Below are 18,418 nucleotides of genomic sequence, written 5' to 3'. Positions count from 1 at the left end.
CCCGGCAGCTCGGCAGCTGTGAACAGAAGGTGCTTAATTTCTCCTGCATGTCTCTATTTATGGGGATGTTTTATTTATTTCTGTATTCACTCGGTAATTGCCCAGTGGGTAGGAAGAGAAAGTGGTTAAGCTGTGGTTTTTTTTTTCCCCCATTTGTTTTTAATGCATTTGTAGCATTCCTACAGGCCTTGAACCAGCAAAGCATGACTTCGAACACACTGAGGTGACATTTTCTAAGGCAGGGGGAGGCTGAGGACCCGAATCCTACAGACCCCGATCTGCAAAGCCCCCTGGCTCCACGAGCATCGCCCCTGCTGGGCCATGTGCAGGGTGGCGTAGGGACAGGCTGTGGCGTAGGGACAGGCTGTGTCCTTCCCCTGTTCCCAGGAGGAAGCAGTCGCTGTGCCCCAAGCAAATCTGCTATTTTTCCTTCTGAAAAGAACCAAAAACGCTGAGCTGTCTTTTCCCAAAGAGTTCAGGGGAGAAAGAAATTACACAACTGTAAAATGATAGGGGTTAAGAAACCGAACTCCAGGACCGCATACAAGGAGAATCCAGTCACTGACGGCTTGTCAAAGCCTGGGGCCAGCACTGAAGGTGCGAGGGGAAGGCAGCCTGCACCTCCTGGAAGCCAGGTCCCCACCTCGCAGGCACATCTGCAGCCTCTCCCCTCCCCAAAGCACACTCAGCTCCTTCTGTTTTTACCCTCTTTTCAGTGCACCTCCCCAACTGTGCCACAAAGGAAGAAAGAGGAAAGAAAGTTCATCACCCATCGAGAGTCAAAGGGAGAATAAATAAAAGCTCCTTTTGCTCTGAGGCAGCCCTTCAGGGTCTCCAAAGCTGGTTTGCCTGTTGCTCTGCTGGTCCTGAGCATCTCTGGCACATCTTTGTCACCTCTCTGGCCCCGAAGGCAAGAATCAATCCCCGCATTCCCAGGCAGTGGCAGCCTCCTCCAGAGATCAGCAGATGGGATTTTGTCCAGTTTGTAGGTTGTGATGCTTCTCTTTTCCCTTCCTTTGACTCCCTTCCTATGGTGCTGGGCTGCAGCCACCAACCAGCACCAAACTCAAGAGCAGGGAGCGGGGAAAGGAGGAAAGAAACGGGTGAGAGGTGTTAACAGAAGGGACCGAAATGAAGATAATAGCTGAAAATGCTTAAACCTGCATCGAAATTAATGGGAGTTAGATGCCAGAAATACCTTTGTATATCTGGCCCTATAGGTCTTTATCTTGATTCAATATTCTCTGGGAAGTCAGTGTAGAGTGAAGGATAGGTTTTTCTCCAGGGTTTTGCTGACTGGAAGTCATGGGCTGTAGGTAAATCTCACCTGGTAATATCTTACCCTTCAGAGCCCTTTCAAAACTCCGGGTAGCACAAGCATCTATCAGGGCTGACACATTAATTCAAACAGCGTTATTTTCACATCATTTAAGGCCTCTCTTCCCACTTTTGTTTTGCAATTGAAAATATTTTCGAGGCACACCACCACTGCCATCCTCACCCTGCTGTTGGGAGCCGCTGCCGCAGCTCCGCGGGGACTATTTGCATTCCAGTCAGAATTAAATGTTTGAAGGGGCTTAGATTTAATCCCATTCGAATGTGCGTTTTGCTTGGGATAAAAGAAAAAATAGCGCTCTCTCGCCGAAACAAATCAAGCCCAGGTGATGCTGACGGTGGCAGGGGTTGCTTTACGCCTCATTGCATATGCAGGGAATAAACACAAATCACACGGGCTGGGAGCAGAATTAGGCGCTGGTTACAAGGAGCGCAGCCTTGGCTGAGGCTGCCACGGCAGGATTAATGCAGCCATTTGAAAGAGATCACAGCGCGTGTGTTCACACAGGGGTGGGGACTGGGAGGAGGCAGATTCTGCTCCTCACGAGGAGGAGATTTGCTCTGGAGGCGCATGAGATGTAGGGGAAAAGCTGGGGCCGGGGCACGGAGCTGCTCCCCCAAATCGGATCCCAAACACGAGGCCCTGCAGAGACCCCGCTGCCAGCCCCGGCGTGGGGAGTGGACGCTGGCTTCTCCATCCCTCGTCTCTTTGAGTAGCAATCCCTCGGCACGAAGCACGACTTCACCAAGTGCCAAAAGCAAAGCGGGTGCATGGTCGCTGCTCGCCAGCTGCAGCCCCGCTGCCCCGTTGTGCCGGCAGGAGCTGCAGCTGCCTGCCTGAGGGCTGAAACGCGGCTGCAGCTCGTGCTGGGAACCCATTAACCTTCAAGGGCCGCAGGGAGACCTCAAAGCCAGGCGCTGTTAAAAATGCAAATTGGCCTCTGCCTCCCTCTCTTCCCCTGTAATTACTTTGGAGAGGGTTTCATGGGATCGGCTGGGCTTCAAGGGGACCTCGAGCCAGCCGTCAGCTCAGCCCCCTCCCCGCTGCCCCCAGGCACGCAGAGCACCCAGCGAGGTCCCAGCCTCACAAAAACACCGGGATGGCTGCAAAATCCCAGCAGAATACTGCTGCCAGCCCTCCAGGTGACACTGCAGGGGACAGCGATGGGGCTTGGGGGCTGCCCCTGTCCCCACCAGGCCATTCCTGGGGGGCCCAGCTGGCAGCACTCGTGTGCCCTTGGGGTTAAAAGGCTTATTCCAAACCCAGCCTCACTTTCTGTGCTTGTCATGAGCCATATCCTTGCCCTCCTCTGAAGTTCAATTCATTTTTCCTCCATTTCAGCCAGATTTGGAATATCCTAAATAACAACGTCCTTGAGGATGTCTTTCTCTATCCCAAATTCAAGAGGAAAGACAGAAAATGGACCCCCAGGGGAAATACGGGGGTGCTCTGTACAAAAGGCTGGTTCCCTTGTGGGGAGAAGATGCGGGGCTGCTGCAGCCACAGGCTGAGGTTTTCTTATTTGCTGTCTCCTGCTGGAAGTTGGAAATATCCTGCTCTGGAGCTGCTGTGTTCTTCCCAGCACAGCGAGAGACAGAGACACCAGCACGGGCTTCCCAGCCAGAGACAGGCTGATACAGCTTGTTTGTGACAGGCAGAAAAGTCAAATTACTGAAAATGGAACCTGGAAGATTAAAAACGAGGACATGTGAAATGAGTTCAGCATTTGCTTTTCTAACATTGATTTTTCATCAGTTTTAAAAATGTTCGTTTTGAACATTTTTCTTTCCAAAGGGAAAAAAAAAAAAGGAATTGCACAGTATATAATAAATATTTCCCCGTTAAAAAAAAGTTTATTTTGATGCAGCTCTACGTTACATTTGTTCAATAGCAACTGCTTTGCCATATATTTGGAGGAACATTTAAGGAAAAAATAGTTCGCTGAGCTTTTTCTACTCTCATGCAGGGTCACATCCAGGCAGTATTTTGGCAAGGTGCAGGACAGATTTGCCTCCACGCAAATCTCCCATTTGGCACAGAGCGTGCTCCTCCTAACAGCCACCAGCAGCTCAGCATCAGTACTGCTTCATCTGCTCGCCGCCCGGTAACGAGACTCGATTTACAGCTGCGTGATCGTCCCCAGCTGCAAACGGCCATCAGGCAGAAGCACTTCTTCTGGCCACCGATTATAAAATTACCTTAAACAAGCATAAAATCAAGGCTATCAAGCCGAGCTCTTGGACAAATAGGAGAGATGGAATTAAGGCACAGACAGGACTTTGGGGCGTGCAGCCCTGATGTGGAAGATGGGTGACTGTGCTCAGAGGCTTCTGGTGTGGGAAAACTCCTCAACCGTGCCTCGGTTTCCCCTTAGGCGAGAAAAACCTTCTGCAAACCCCAAGCTCACAGTGCCCACAGAGCAAGGCTCCCACTCCAAGCCCTCCAAGATGATTACAGCTCCCTGGTCAATGCTGCTCTTGGGCAGATCAGAGGCATCCCCAGGACCCCATCATGTAGACTCCTGCGTATTTTGGCTGAGCTGGGAAGCACCACCCCAGAAGCATTCAGTTCAGGTGTGCGTAACCAGCATTGAGCAGTGCAGAAATGTTCTTACAGGCTCAGGAAGGTGGCTCCTCTCCTGCACCATGGCCTTGGCTTTTGCACTTGCCTGTTCACGGAAGGGCACACGTCGCCGCTCAACAAATACGTGCCTGCAAATAGACACTTTATTAAGGGCTTTTTGCTTATACATTGTAATTCAATACAAAGCATCTTTTGTCCTAAGCACCAGAAAGGAGCTCGCGGATCCACTCACTTTCTCATCCCTTTATGCGATAAATCATGGCAGCATTATTCTGTCCTCAAACGTTTCCAATGAGAGGGGATAAAAAAGTCAGGTTGGTTTCCTGCGTTAGCTTTTAAACGCCTTGTGGTTTCGCAGCACATTTTCTTCTCTTTGTGTGGCGCATCTACCTCCCTCCCCTTCTTTTCTTCTCTCCAGGAAGGCTGAGATTTCTTTTTAAGCAAAGAAAAAAAAAAAAAAAAAAGATTTCTTTCTTCTTCATTCTGCGGCTACCTCTTAAACGATTCCTCCTTCCTCTCCTGGGCCCCTGCTGCCCTCTCCCCGAGGCAGCACGAGGGTGAAACCTCCCGCAGCCCCTGGGGATGGCAGGCGGCGGGCTGGAGGCAGGGCTGGCGCAGAGGCAAGCAGCTCGGTCCAGCACAAGGGCGTCTGCAGGCAGAGACCTGGGAATGGGCTGGGAGGCAAGGGCAGGAGCTCCCGGGCTCCCAGCTCATGGCAAAACAGCTGAAGGTCTCCTGTTAGCTCTCAGCAAAACTGCTTCCCTGCTGGTCGTGCCCATGTACTGCTATCCGGAGGAGGAGATGCCAGCTTGCCACCAAGCTGGCCCATGGGCACCGGGCATCAGAGGCTCCTGGCCATGAGCTCTGCAACAGCTCTGCCATGTCACCCAGCACCGAAATCTCGGCGCTGATCTCGGCCAGCTACTATAAAGCAATTAAGAAATAATTTCCAAGAGCACGGTGTCATTAGCATCTCGTACTTGGTAACCCCAGCAGCAACTAGAGCCTGAGTGCGTTGTCTCAAGCTGAGCTGATTTACTCTGACAGTGATCAAATGATCTTAATGATTTGTCAGGCAGCCGTCATATCCAAATCTGTTTGTGATGAGGACCAGGAAGCAAAAGCAATTTATTTAGTTTGTTTACCATCAGGATGGGCCTGGACACCCCAGAGTCATTAAAAGAAGAGGAGGCATCTCAGCAAAGCTCGAGCTATTTGATTACAACAGGCACCACGAGCGGGCTTTCTCCAGCATAGCAAAAGACCTTCAAAGCGCATAAATCAAAAACTACAGCAGCGTGAAATTTGACCAAAGCAAGCCAAATTAGGTGTCCAAAGCCCTGAGCACGAGGGTTTTCCTTTAATAGCTTTGGTGACCTTTAGGGATGGGTAACCTCTTGGCATGAAACGAGGATTGCTCAGGTTTGCATGATAGATGAGCTGCATGTGTAAGGGGCTGGGGAATGGGACACGGGACACACTTCAAATTAAAACGTGTCCCCAGAAGAGCAGGAGTGCCATGGACACGCTGAAAATGCCAGCACCCTTCAACCTACCCTGCAGATCCTTGGACCTTGACAAGTCCAGGGGCTCTGCTCCTTCCAGACTGGCACCATCACGCAGACACACCAGGCATTGCATCCAGCCTCGTGCAGTCATCCCAAGAGAAGGGTTGGTGTCACGTTCCCACGAGCAGCTCCCTTCCTAGCACGCTGCCATTTCCCGAGGAAACTCGCTTTTGTTGGAGGACTCCCAGGCAGCTCTCTACGAGAGCAAAAGCAGTTTGCAAATCCGCACCTCATCGTCTATTCCATTTAAATGATCTACCATCTTTAGCAGGGCTGAGCCTCTCCAGAGCCTGTATCCAAGGCAACAAGAGCTACCAGGGAAAAAACGGATCCAAGAAGTTATTAAAACCACAATATCCTTTCTGAGCAAGGCAGAGATAATGAGCACGCGTTCCACTGGTTCCCTGCACCATGGGCTGGCTACAAGCCACCTGCTGGGTGAAGTTCACTGGCTGGTTACCAAACACCAGCTTTGTGAAGGCATTTAAGGTCCTAAAGATACAGAGCAGTGGCTCGGTACCTTCAAACCTCAGCCCAACCTCATAAAAACCCACAGGTTATTCACTACCTCTGCAGTCAGCCTCCAGCTCAGGACAGCAGCAGCAGGGAGGGGGCCGTATTTCAGATTTACAGACATTTGGGGGATTTCAGGTTGAAGAACGGTGAATTTTGCAGAGAGGAAAATGTGAAACTCTGCCCGAGCTTCTGTGCAGTGCTCGTGGCACCACAGGACCCATGTGCCATGGATGAGGCCAGGATCCCAGGGCTTGTCCTGGGTGCCTCGGCGCCGTTCTTCCCTTTTCCATGCAGAAGGAGAGAGCAATGGGATGTGTTACGAGCTCGAACCAGGATGTCCTGATGTTCCTGAAGCTTCTGCACCAGGCGATCTCCTGAACAGCCTCCAGGAACAGCCACAAAAGCGGTGGCTTTGCGCAGGCTGGGCTGTGCCAGGTGAGGACCGTGGCAGATCGCTCTCGCTGCTTTGCATACGAGGCTCCGCCGTGCTGCTGCAGTAATGAATCACTTCTGTGTGTGTCGCTAAGTGCTTTATAAATCCCAGGATTAGGAGAACATGTCAAAACGCTCACGCTCTGCGTGTGCCTGGCACGAGGCGAAGCCTCCTGGAGTCAGACTGAGGGAAAGATCGCAGCGTGATTTGTTTTGATGTCTCAGGACTCCAGATCCTCTGGTTCCCTCGCAGGACAAGCTCCCACTGATTTTACAACGAAGGACGGCTTTGCCTTGAAAGTCCAAAGTCAAAATGTGGGCTTATGTCTCCTTTGTGCCTCTCCAGAGCAATGCACGACGTTAGAGATATGATTTGCAAAGAGACTGTGCAAACATTTCCCTTTATCCATCCCTCTGTTTGAGCTGCTCAAAGATTTTAGAGCAAAACGCTGATCTCTCCTGGGATTTATACTGAAACCAAAGGAATCAGCTGAGAATCAGTTCCATAAACTGCATCTGTATCTGCTCAGAAACGGAGCGGATTTACTTCAAAATAAGCCCAAGAGCAGCATGCAGCCAGCGAACGGAGCAGGGCGCTGGAAAGGCTGCCAGTGACTCCAGTGGTCCCATGGCAGGTCTCAGGGTCTGAATCCCTGCTTCCACCAAACCCAAGGATCGGGAGGTTTTGTGCACGGTGCACCCATGGACCAGAACAACTGCATCTGCACAGCAGCACACTCGTGCAATCGTGGCAGCAAAACATTTAAAACGTTTTATGGCATCCCTCAGCAAGCAGAATTATACCCAGACAGTGATGATTAACCAGAATTCACAGCTTCAATCGCTGCATCATTTATTCAGTGGCTTTTAGTGTATTTTTCAAATGAAAAGTTCAGCAAAGAGTATTTATTCATTCTTCACTGCTTTCTGGCTGTAGAAAATAATCAAAATAAATTTTTCTCTCAAATTTAAACAAGACTTCAGAGGTAGAGGCTGACAAAACAAACAAAGGAGAACGGCAAAAATTGTCCATGACAGTTGCCTGCCCTTTTTGGATCTAAATTCAAGGCACTGATCTCTGCTTTAGTTTGGCAAATCCTAGCTGAATAGTAGGAGTAAAAAACCTACGTTAGAACCATTTGGCCTTTTCTCTTGATTTTCCTTCTCTCAAAAAAAAATGATGGAAATATATGTCAGAAAATGAACCAAAGGGGTTAAGGTAGTTTTTTTTTTTTTTTTTTTTTTTTTTTTTTTTTTTTTTTTTGTCTCTTTCTGCTCCAAATGACCCTGTTACCTACGGCTACTTCATGTCAGCACCCTGGTGAGGCAGGAGGTGAATGCACTCCTGCTATGAGCTGAGATCGAGGCTTTCTCACCATGCCCTGCTCGGCGAGGTGGCTGCCACAGCCCTGCCCGACCCAATTTGGGAAGACTTGGAGATGGTTCAGCTGGGGAAAAGCTGGTGCAGCGCACGTCCCTGGGTCTGTTGAGATTTCCCAGGGGTGTCTGAGCTTGGAAAAGAGGCAGCAGGCAGGCACAGATTTCCCTAGGAAGCGAAGGAGCACCCCCATGCACACTGTGCTCCCAGCACTTCTGGCTTTCTGCCTCAAAGCCTGACCCGATGCTGAATTTATTGGGAAGTGAATACAGAAACAGAGAAATAAAGCACAGCAACAAGTCCCCAACCTGCCCACTGCCTGCCCTGGCACAGGGGAGCAGCATTCACAGCCCAAGTTTTGCAGAGAGGACGCGGCTCTGGGCTGCTTGGTGATGTGACTGTCCAGCCTGGCACACACAAAGCATCAGAGGCGAGTCCTGAGCAATGAAAGTGGCTCAAGTGAGTGATTGAAGCAATTTCCTCTGCCCTCAGACACTGACAAAGCTCTCAAGGAATCAGGAGAGATGCGAGGAGCAGGAAGGAGGCTTTTCTTTTTCCTTTTCCTTTTTTTTTAAGGGGATGTGAATAAGGAAAGCAGCAGCAATCAGGCTGCCAGCCCTAGGACAGCATCTCTGGAGCTTATTCTCTTCACCACGGGGGTTTGATGAAGGCAAACTTTCCTGACTCACTGCAGCACATGCAGAAAGAACCAGTTTCCAAGGAAACAGGGATCTTTTGCATGTCCAGCATGTGGTCAGGGATGGGGAAAGGTTGTGAAGATTAAGCCTGCCTTGCTGTATGGCTGCTGCCGCCCTCCCTGCTCCTCACAGGCAGGCAGGGAGCATCCCCAGCTCACAGCACCGCATCCCAAACAGGCAGCACCTCTGTGCATGGGAGAGCTGCTGCACCCACCTGCAAACACCAGCTGGGGCCCTCGCTTTCATTTGGATAAGCAGGAGATGGGCGCTTTTCATTTCTGTGTCGCCTGGAAATTTTAGGGACCACAGCATCCCTCAGAAGAAGAACAAAAACAAACATGTGGAAGATGATAATCCAGGCAGGACTTGGTTACTCACTCTCTGTATTGCTCAGCCACAGAAAATTGCCCAAGACCAGGAGCTGAACCCCAGAGCTCATCACCTCTCCAGCCAGGAACAGGACGCAGGTAGCTCTTACTGCCGAGGGCTGAAATGTAGATGCCAAGCTCATCTTTTTGCCACACAAAGGCTGGGGCATGAAGGAAAGTGCTGCCTGGTGCCCACCCCACAACACGACCTGTCTCCAGCCTCCCCAGAGCCAGGGAGATGGCAGCGAACTGGCGTGAGGCTCCTGGCCAAGAGCTGCGCCTGACCCTAGAGCAAACCCCAGCAACTGCAGCCATACGTTTGCAGACGCTGTCTCTGTCTGTAATTAATTAGTGTTTGTACAGCGCTTTGGGGATAAAGTGGCATATAAGTACCTGGTATTATTATCGGACACATTCTTATTTAAACCCATGAAAAGGCAGGAAATTGGGGGTTTAAGAGGCTGGCAGCCCGGTCACCCACTGCTGCCGGAGCTCACGTCTTTCCGCTCTGCGTTTTGCTCAGCGGAGTGAGTTAAGGTGCAAGTGTCAGCTGGGGATTTGCAGACTTAGCCCACAATTTACGGGCTTTTTTATCTCCGAGGGAGAAATCTCTCATAAAGGGAGTCAGAAAAAACCACCATAAATCAATGCATCAATTGAAGGGACCTTCATGGCCCCCTCCCAAGTTTTTAGGAGATGAACCAAGGTACCACAGCCTGCAGGTATTGCTGGAGCGATGCCTCCTGGCTCGGGGCAGCGGGGATGGAGCGAGCACCGTGACTTCCCTGGTTGCCCTCTACGTCAGGGCTTTTCCCCCCTCCCCTCTTTTTTCCTATTATGAGCACTGAAAAACCCCGGTTACAAAAATACTCATTTTAGCTGGCTTCATTTTAAATGTCAGCCTCTGAGAGTTGGGGAGGGCTAATTAGTAAGGGGGAAGGGGAACGGGGATGTCGGGAACTTTAATTTCACTCAGTGCAACCAACCCTGAAGAGAATTCAGAATTCAGATATTAGCTACATGCCTTTACTTTGACTCCAAATGTTAGTCAATAACACTAACGAACACGAAGAAGTTGCAGCACAGCAAACACCAATGCCAGGAGGCCCTGAGCAAGGTGCTAACGGGGACTAAGTGGTGGCTCCAGACCTGCTTTTCCCCCTTTTCCTTGTCTTTTCATTATTATCTTTTCCATTTCCATTCTGCAGAACACTGAGCTGGCACACGCACCGGACCTTCTCCCCTTCCCTGCTCACGAAATCTTGGTCCAAATCAACATCTCCTTGAGCAGATGCAACAGAGCTCCTTGAGCAGATGCAACAGAGCCCTGCTGGTAACCCCTGCAGTCCCCTGCTCCGTCTCTTCCATCTCACAAGCTATTGCCAACCTCAGGTCTACAAAACTTGCTCCCCTCTCCCTAATACCAGTGTGTAAACGGGGCTGTGAGTGCACCAGGGGCTTGGAGAAGGCAAGGACTTCCCTGTGAAGCCCAGATCTGTCCTGCAGGATGCTGGCCATCATGCCAAGCAGCTGGCTGCTCCTGTAATGCTGTCCCCTGGCAGTCCTGGCACCCGACAGCCACCAAGCTGCCACCAGGAGGGACGAAGCAAAGCAAGGTGGTGGTGGTGGCAAGTCCTGGGGCTCCCTGCTTGTCTCAGCCCTGGGTTTTCTCTCCCAAAACACTTTCCATAAAGAGATCCCAAAAGAATTTTTTTCAATTATTAGATTTCTGTGGCACACTGTAACACCTCAAGGGGTCCTGAGCCCCTTCTGAGCCCAGTCTCAAAGGCAGCCAGAGCCCAGCCCAGAAGTCCAGCAGCACCAGCATGTTGCCACAGAGCTTTGCTGGGTCCCTGGGAGCAGGCTGGGTCCCGTGGGACAGGGCAGGGAGAGCAAGACACAAGCAGAGCCTCACAGGAGCCTCTGCAGCCTCGGGATGGGCTAATCCCCAAATTCAGGGGTGCCTGCTCCTTGCTCGCAGCCTGGATGCTCGCTGCAGCATCCTCCACAAAGCCTGCACTCATCTTCAAAACCTTCCCAGGGAGGAAGGGATCAATCACAGCTCCCTCTGAAATGCCCAACAGTTACTTGCTTTCTCTGTCTAAAAAGTCAGCGTTATGACTTGGGTTAGATCATCCGAATTTCCCTATTCATTATTTTAACCCCTCTGTGATACAGACATTTCCCTTCTAGCTGCATTCCCCTGGCGCTGAGCATCTCTGGCAGGCCCTAGGAGATGTTTCAAACACGTGTGTGATCACAGAGCCGAGCCCCGGGACCGGGAGGCGTGCAGCTGGCTCCCTCCTCTCCCCACGCCGAGGCAGAGGGCTGCATCCTGCCGGCACATCTTCCTGCCTCACCTTTTATCATCCAGGGGAGGACGTGGCTTCAGGTGCTGCCTGGGAAAACTGTTATGAAGTATCAATGAAATAATTCTATCTACCTGCAGAACTGACAGGCATATTTCAACAGTGGTATATTATCAATTATAAGCCCAACAGAGCATGTTCTCCCATCTGATTGTTGGAAAAATCACTTGTCAAGGGCTGGCAAAGACCACAGCTGTCTTCTTCATACAGACAGCACTGCCAAAGATGCAAAGCTTCTGTGTTACAATGCCTTTTATTTCTTTTTTATTTTTTTTTTCCCTCCGGTATAATGGAAGAGAACTGAATAAGGTGATTTCTATAGTGTCTATACAGCGACAATGTTTTACAAAGCAGCGCAATAGATGCCGGCGGCGCAGTGACAATATTAATCAAACACCGGCGGTGCCGTGGGCGCAGGTATCTCACGCACAAATGCTGCCAAGCCAGTGCCCTTCTGGAAATGCTCTGTGCCTTGGGGAAGGGGTTTTGCCATTTCCACACCAGCCAGGGTGCAGCCTGAGCCTCTCCTGCCCCGGGGCCAGGCACTGATGTCCCACTCGAGAGGCCAAAGCGCCACTTCCAGAGGCGGTGATGGGAGCAGGAGCCACAAGAGGTGGTGGCATCGGAGCCTTTGCCCACTGCAGCACCCCCAGGTTCATCTGCTGGACACCGTGTGCCTGCCCCAACCCCGGTGTGATCCCCTCCTAACACCAACCGTGGCTTTCCCTCGGAGAGAAAGAATGATAACGCTCCTCATAATGGCCTTGGTCTTTGCAAGTTCTCTGCTTTGGTACATAATTATCTAGGCGGACGCGATGCCAAAAGTAACTACTTACAAATTGGACCAGAAGGGTTCTAACTACTAAAAACGCTTTGGTGCTTTAAAAGCCACAACAAGAGAGAGTGAAAAAGAAAAGACTTAATCAGTTTTGCTTTGGAGTTGCCTCAAATTTGTAATTCAATCAAACCTCCCATAGCAGAGAGGATGTCTTTCTGATATTCACAGGAGCTTTCCAGGGGCTATAATCTCTGAGAGATTTATTCATACTTCCTGCATTAGCTTAAGACTATTTTGGAAGAAACATCTCTCCCTTCCTCCCGTCAGCAGAGCTCCAGAGAAGACATTAATATTAAAACAATTCAATTACTATGACTTGGGGAGAACATGGGGCCGGGGGAAAGGGCTGCTCATTCCGCCACGCCACAACAGCCCTCTCTGGCTGTTCCCAACATCCCCGAGTTGTTGGAGCAGAGCAAATCTGGTCTGGAAACGCAGCTCCCCAGCCCTCGCCCGCAGCCCCCCGTAAGGACGGCTCCGGCACGCCAGCCATCAGCAGCGTTTTGCAAAAAAAGCAGCTGGACCGAGGCTGGGAGGAGGCGGCAGACCACTGCGGGGAGAGGGATGGGGAGTACTTTGCACTTCAAAGGACACATCATCTCCTTGCTTCTCAAGATCACAAGGAAGAAGGAATAGCAAGGCTACAGGATAGATTAACCTTCCTTCTCCCTCCTGCTTCCTTGTTCTATCCAATCCATCCTTCCCACGCCAGCTAATTAAACATGAAACGAGAAGGGGGGGGGTGCTAAGTCCCCTCAGCTCCAGCTGTACGTGCAGCAGCTTCCTCGGCCCTGCAGCAGGAAAATTTCGGTGCCGACGGTGCTGCGGAGGGAACCACGGCACGGGCCTGGCACAGACCTGCCCGAAAAGGCAGCCAGGTGAGAGCAGGAGCCCAGCCCTGCACCTTCCTTTGGTTGTGCCGAGCTGAGAACCCTCCTGGTGAGCTGGGTGCTGTTATTTCTGAGCGCACCGAGCACAAAAATACGGTGGCAGCAAACCCAGCCCATCGCTCCCGACTTACACTGGTGCAAGAGATGAACACCGAGCTGCCTCTGGATGGGATTGCTCACGGCTTGAGCTGGATCCCTGGGGTCTCTCCTTCCTGTATGACCCCATGCAACACCCCTGTGCCAAGTGGTGTTGGCAGCGGGGTCTAGACCAGGGGGACAAACCCCACACGCATCCCACACCACCAGGGAGAGAAGCGTTTGCAGCAGAAGGGCAGCTCGGACCTGGAGACACGCCGTGTGCTGACATCTTCTGTAATCACCAGCTGTTCGCCAGCCTTGGTTTTGCTAACGAGCACGCTGCTGCGGGCTGAGATCCCACAAGCTCATTGAAAAGGAAGCTTTCAATCCGGCACAACGGCCAGCCCCCCTGGAAAAGGAGTCAGAAGGGGCAGGAATCAAACTGATGGCAGGGAAGAGGGATCAGTTTCTGAGATGGAAAGGAGTCAGACACCCAGCTGTCACACTCAGCTGCACGTCTCTATCCATATATCCAGATCTGTGACATCTACAGCTTTCTATATCAACAGCCATATATGAAAGTGAGAGAGAACTTTGAAAGGAAAATAACATCACTGTGATGAGAATGTTTTATCTTCCTCTCTGGCTCTCAGGGGCAGCAGCCTGATAGCTGTGATGTGTGCAGAGGAACTGCCAGCAGAGGGAAGGAAGGTACCAACAAGGGAGTATCTATTTTCCCCGAGGACACTGTTATTTTTCCATCTTGCCAGTTTCAACGAATGCCTGCTGCATGCGTGTGCATATGCCAGCAGCCTGCCCGGGATGCAATGTACCTTCGGAATAATCTCCTGGCAGAGAGGCGAGGACGTCTTATCGGCACAGCCAGGCTCAGGGCACCCAGACACAGCTCAGGATGGGCACAGCCTGGCAAGGAAACAAGTGAGTTTTTAGCAGTCTGCTCCAACCACTGCTCTGCCCTGAGCTGCCGTGGGACTCGGTGCCTCCTTCCCAGCACGACACACGTCACCCACTCCTCGGTGGTGAATCATTTCGCTGTGTGAGCAGAGATGCAGAAAGGGGCCGCTCCTTCCAGCCTCCTGGGCTGCAAGAGGAGCTGCAAGCCTAGGGAAGGGTCAGGACCCCATTTGCTGCCAGGTGGCACAGACTTGTTCATTCTGAGTTTTAACTTAATGATTTTAACTTAATTTATTACAGCTGGTTCAGACACAAACATACTCCCTCTGGGTTAAGCTTCCCAGGGATGCTCCCTGGGCTCTCCGCAGCACTAGCACAGGAGGCCTGACCTCCCCTCTGCTTCCGACTCAGAAAAACTGCAGTAAGGAGACTTTGCAAAGTGCCAAGAGGAGGAATGCTTTTCTTCTGACCATAAACGAAGCACAATATGTTGTTACTTATCAGAGAGATTCAACAATACGTCTCAGCGCTCCCCACACTGACGCTGGAACGTGTTTGTTGTCAGAGAAGCAGCTCTGCAGAAACGAGCCACCTCTGCCACTCCACATTGTGCTTGCTTATAAGAAAAGCAAAGAGCTGTTTCTGTTGCTGCCATCTGCCCATGCTCTCCAAGCCCAGGCTCTGCTCTCCCTGAAGGTCAGTGCTTGCACCTTTATGGCACAGCAGCTCCAGACCGAGGCAGCTGTTCCCCACCTCTCCCACCCCCTTTGCCTCACCCCCCTCGCCCAAACAGCTTGCAGAGAGGCAAGGGCAGCCCTCTTAAGCATCCATAAAGCACTAAGTACCAAACCATCCTGCCCCACTTCTACAGGATCTTTACAGGCCTCCCACTCCTCCAAATAAGACTCCACACACCTGGTCATTGCCAAGTGGCAGCAAGTCTTAGGAAGCCAACAGAAACTGGACGAGGGACAGGGATCACCAGCTTGTCCCCCTGCACCTGGGGGAAAGGTTTGGGTGTGTACATGTTTGTTCCACCAGCTCAGGAGCCCCCGACCTGTCCCATGCTGACAGTGCTGCAAAAAGGCTTCACAGGAGACAGCCCCTTGCACAGATCCTGCAGGTGAAGCTGCGACACACTGACGCTTGAAAAATAATGATAAAATCCTTCTTTGAAGAATCATCTCAGGTTTTGCTAATTAACCCTGTCCCTGGGCTGATGTAGTTCACAAGCTCCCCTCACGACAAACCGTGCCTTGCAGTGTTTGACTCCACTCACCACAATCCTCCACGGGGACCCACAATAAGCACCCCGTTTTTCTCTCTGGCTCCCAAAGCACCTCTGTGGCTTTCATCCCCCCTCTGCTGGCTGCTGCATTTCCCCGTTGGTGATGTCATCGAGGAAATTTTCAGCATTCCCTTTGTCTCGAGGAAATATTTGTTGCTTGCTGGAGTACATCACAGCTGGCAAACACAGGAAAACGGAGCAACGACCAGGTCTTTGCTCACACTCACGGGATATTTCCGAGCACGGTGAATAACAGAGCTCCAGCTGGAACCCACTGCCAGAGCCCACATCTGGAAGGGACAAAACTGATGAGTGATTTCTGGGATGTAATCAGTGTTCAGAGCAAGCAACCTAACAGCACTGTCACCCCCCAGAATGACACATGCACCAGAACAAACTTGAACAGAAGGTGCCAAGTGATTTGCTGGATATTTTGCTCCTTCAGCTACTGGCCCAGCACCGGCTGAATTTTAATTTATCCAAGAAAGCTTCCCTTGGGATTTTTTGTTGTTGTTTTGCTTGTCAATTTCTGTAATGCACACCTCAGTCCTAGGCTTTTCTTACAGCTCCGACAGGCTACCACCACTCGGGAAGAAATATTTCCATGCCTACAGATCCACCAAGGTGGCAGAGAGATGGAGGCACAGACAGGGAGGCAGATGGATGAGCTGCTCAGCACACCGGGGCCACAGGAAAGGCTGCTGGTGGGGCACCGATGCCAGTACAAGAGCTCGGAGCAGAGAAGCCTGCCTGCACTGCCAGGTTTGGAGGAGAAGGGCTGAAAAAGCTCAAACTCAGCACCAGAAACACGAGGCGAGTTCACCTCGTGGCATTTCTTAAGCCTCATGCTGCCTGAGGCGAGCCCTCCGCCCAGCTCACAGCCCTCCAGAAAATTACAAAAAAAATAAAAAAAACACATCAACATGGCATTTTTACCGACAGAGGCTTCCAAAAGCAATTTAAATTATTCTAGGAAAAATATATAAGTAAGAAGTTGTGACAAGAAAAGTCTCAAAAATGTGCTCATTATTGCTAAGAGCTTCCAGCTTTCGTCTGCTTCAAAAGAATAATCAGGTTTTCAGGTTTTTGGGTATGCTAAAAACTTGCTTAACTCGTCATAATCCTGAGTGGGTTTTGTGGGATGAGAAAAGGAGGTGAATAAGGTTGGACCACACCTCGGGATGTGTCTGAAGCCAGGCACTTTGTGCCCAGAACTGCTGCAGGAGTGGCATCAAGTGGTGGAGATGCCCCTGCAGGTCCCTGCTCACTTGGCCGTGGCAACTTGGCTCAGCAGCTCCTTCAGGAGAGCTCTTTATTTAAAGCTTCATGAACACAGAGCTTGGGGGATTTGAAGTTGGCACTGATGATCTCAGAAAGGACAACTGGCATGGTTTGACTGGAATAGAGACAAGGGACGAAGCTGCGTTAGGAACAGGACATTTCATGGGGAGGGAGCTTGCAGTAACAGGCAGCCCTTGTGTCTGACTCAACCAGAGACGACACGTATGTGCAGAGAGAGGGGATAAATATGCAGATCTGACCTGAAAAACAAAACTTTTCCTGAAAACCGTTCTATTATCTTCAATCCTCCTATACCTGCACTGGTTTTTGTAGCTCCCATGAAGATCGAAGCTCTTCTCTCTGCCCTGTGTGCACCGGGGCTCCCCCGTGGAGGATCCCCTTGCAGCCCCGTGGCTGCCAGCCCTGCAGCTTTCTGCCTGTCCCAAAGGTGAGCAGATGAAGGGAATGCTGGCACCCCTTGGGAGCTGCTCTGACAGAGAGAGGAGCTTCCCTGGGGACAAAGCATTTTGTGACTCAGCTGCATGTTCGACCCCTCTCCCTTGGCTGTTTTCCCTTGGCTTGCAGGCTGTTTTCCCTTGGAAAAGAGAAGGGAGGCACACACAGAGGCACTGGATGAACCACAGGCCCAGCTGTAGTCCTGAAAGATGTCCTGAAGTTAGGGTGATGAAGGTGAATCCCCTCCACTGCACCAACCTGGTCTGCAAAACCTCTGCAAATCTTCAACCCCCACAGGGCGGCTGCATTCAACTCGAGACATGCTCTTGGTATTTACACTAAAACCTTGTCTTGAAGAGAAAAGTCTGAAGTTGGTCTGAGGTTGGCTTGGTCTTGCCCTTCATAGGCACTGAAGGTAACTTCACCCTGTTTGGTTCTGCCTTTACAACACAATTATCATCCCATGCTAATGAACTTCACCCCAAGCAGAGAGCCAGCGTGGAGCTTCTTGGGCACAGTCAGGTCGCTCGGCTTTGTGCAGAGGCCGTGAACGAAATTCATCCTCTTCGCTTCGCAGGTCAATTCCAGCTCTCTCAAATATGGATGCGAAATCCTTTTGCAAACATCAGTAAACATTTGCCTGCTCAATTAGACAACTCTGGAGTCATCCTCTTGCTCGCAGGGGGGTGAAGATTCTCGCAGTGACTAACAAATCGTTCACCTTGTTTTCTCAGTGCTTCGTGGCTGAATTAACAGCCCAAAGCACCCCCAGCCAAGCAATAGCCCAGGATTACAGGGGGAAGGATGTTTTTTTTCTGAAAGTCCTCGGTCCACGTGTTGTCCTGCGATGCCTTGAATTTGCTAAGCATTGGCTGTGAGCCAGGAGGAAATTAATTAACAAATAATTTACCCCTCATGGCCTCCTGCTGCAGTGCTGGCTGTCGAAGAGGTGCTCACAGCAGCAAGTGGGGTGCACCAGCAGCTCACTGCCCTTTCCTGGCCCTGCACCCTCAGGCTGATCACGACGTGGGGCCTCCCTGCAAGCAGCGAGGTTTGGAGAGACAACAGCAGCGAGACAAAGCCGACACCACTGAGAAACAATAGCTCAAAACCAACCCCGTGGCCCTTGCACCGAGGAGCTGTGTACATTTCAATCCGAGTGGCAGGCAGCCACATCTCTATTTTGCTCCGTGCATCTCCATACAGGCTGCTTCACTCGGACAGCGGGGAGAGATAAGCAATTAGAGCCCTAATCGATACCATCCACAGCCCTCCCTGCTTCAAGCTACCTAATTGGCATCCCAGAGTCAAGTGGAAGGTGAAACCAGGTCTTTGAATGCGAAGGGAGGAAGAATCCCCACGTGCTGGATATAACAAAGTACAAACAAATCCCCAGACAGGATGTTCTGCTTCAAATCTAAGTT

The 18,418-nt window shown here is 51.1% G+C and overlaps 1 long non-coding RNA gene across 1 annotated transcript in view; it reads right to left on the bottom strand.

The window, feature by feature from the left end:
• Nucleotides 1–4,044: 4,044 nt before the first annotated feature.
• Nucleotides 4,045–18,418, bottom strand: part of LOC311423302 — a 58,789-nt gene continuing 44,415 nt past the window's right edge. Inside the window, exon 7 of the long non-coding RNA XR_014685625.1 lies at nt 4,045–4,351. This is a non-coding gene — a long non-coding RNA (uncharacterized lncRNA). The remainder of the gene's footprint in view (nt 4,352–18,418) is intronic.

The sequence above is a fragment of the Aythya ferina genome (assembly GCF_964211825.1).
Source record: "Aythya ferina genome assembly, chromosome: 24".
NCBI classification, from domain to species: Eukaryota; Metazoa; Chordata; class Aves; order Anseriformes; family Anatidae; genus Aythya; species Aythya ferina.
This window is presented reverse-complemented; position numbering and strand designations above follow the sequence as displayed.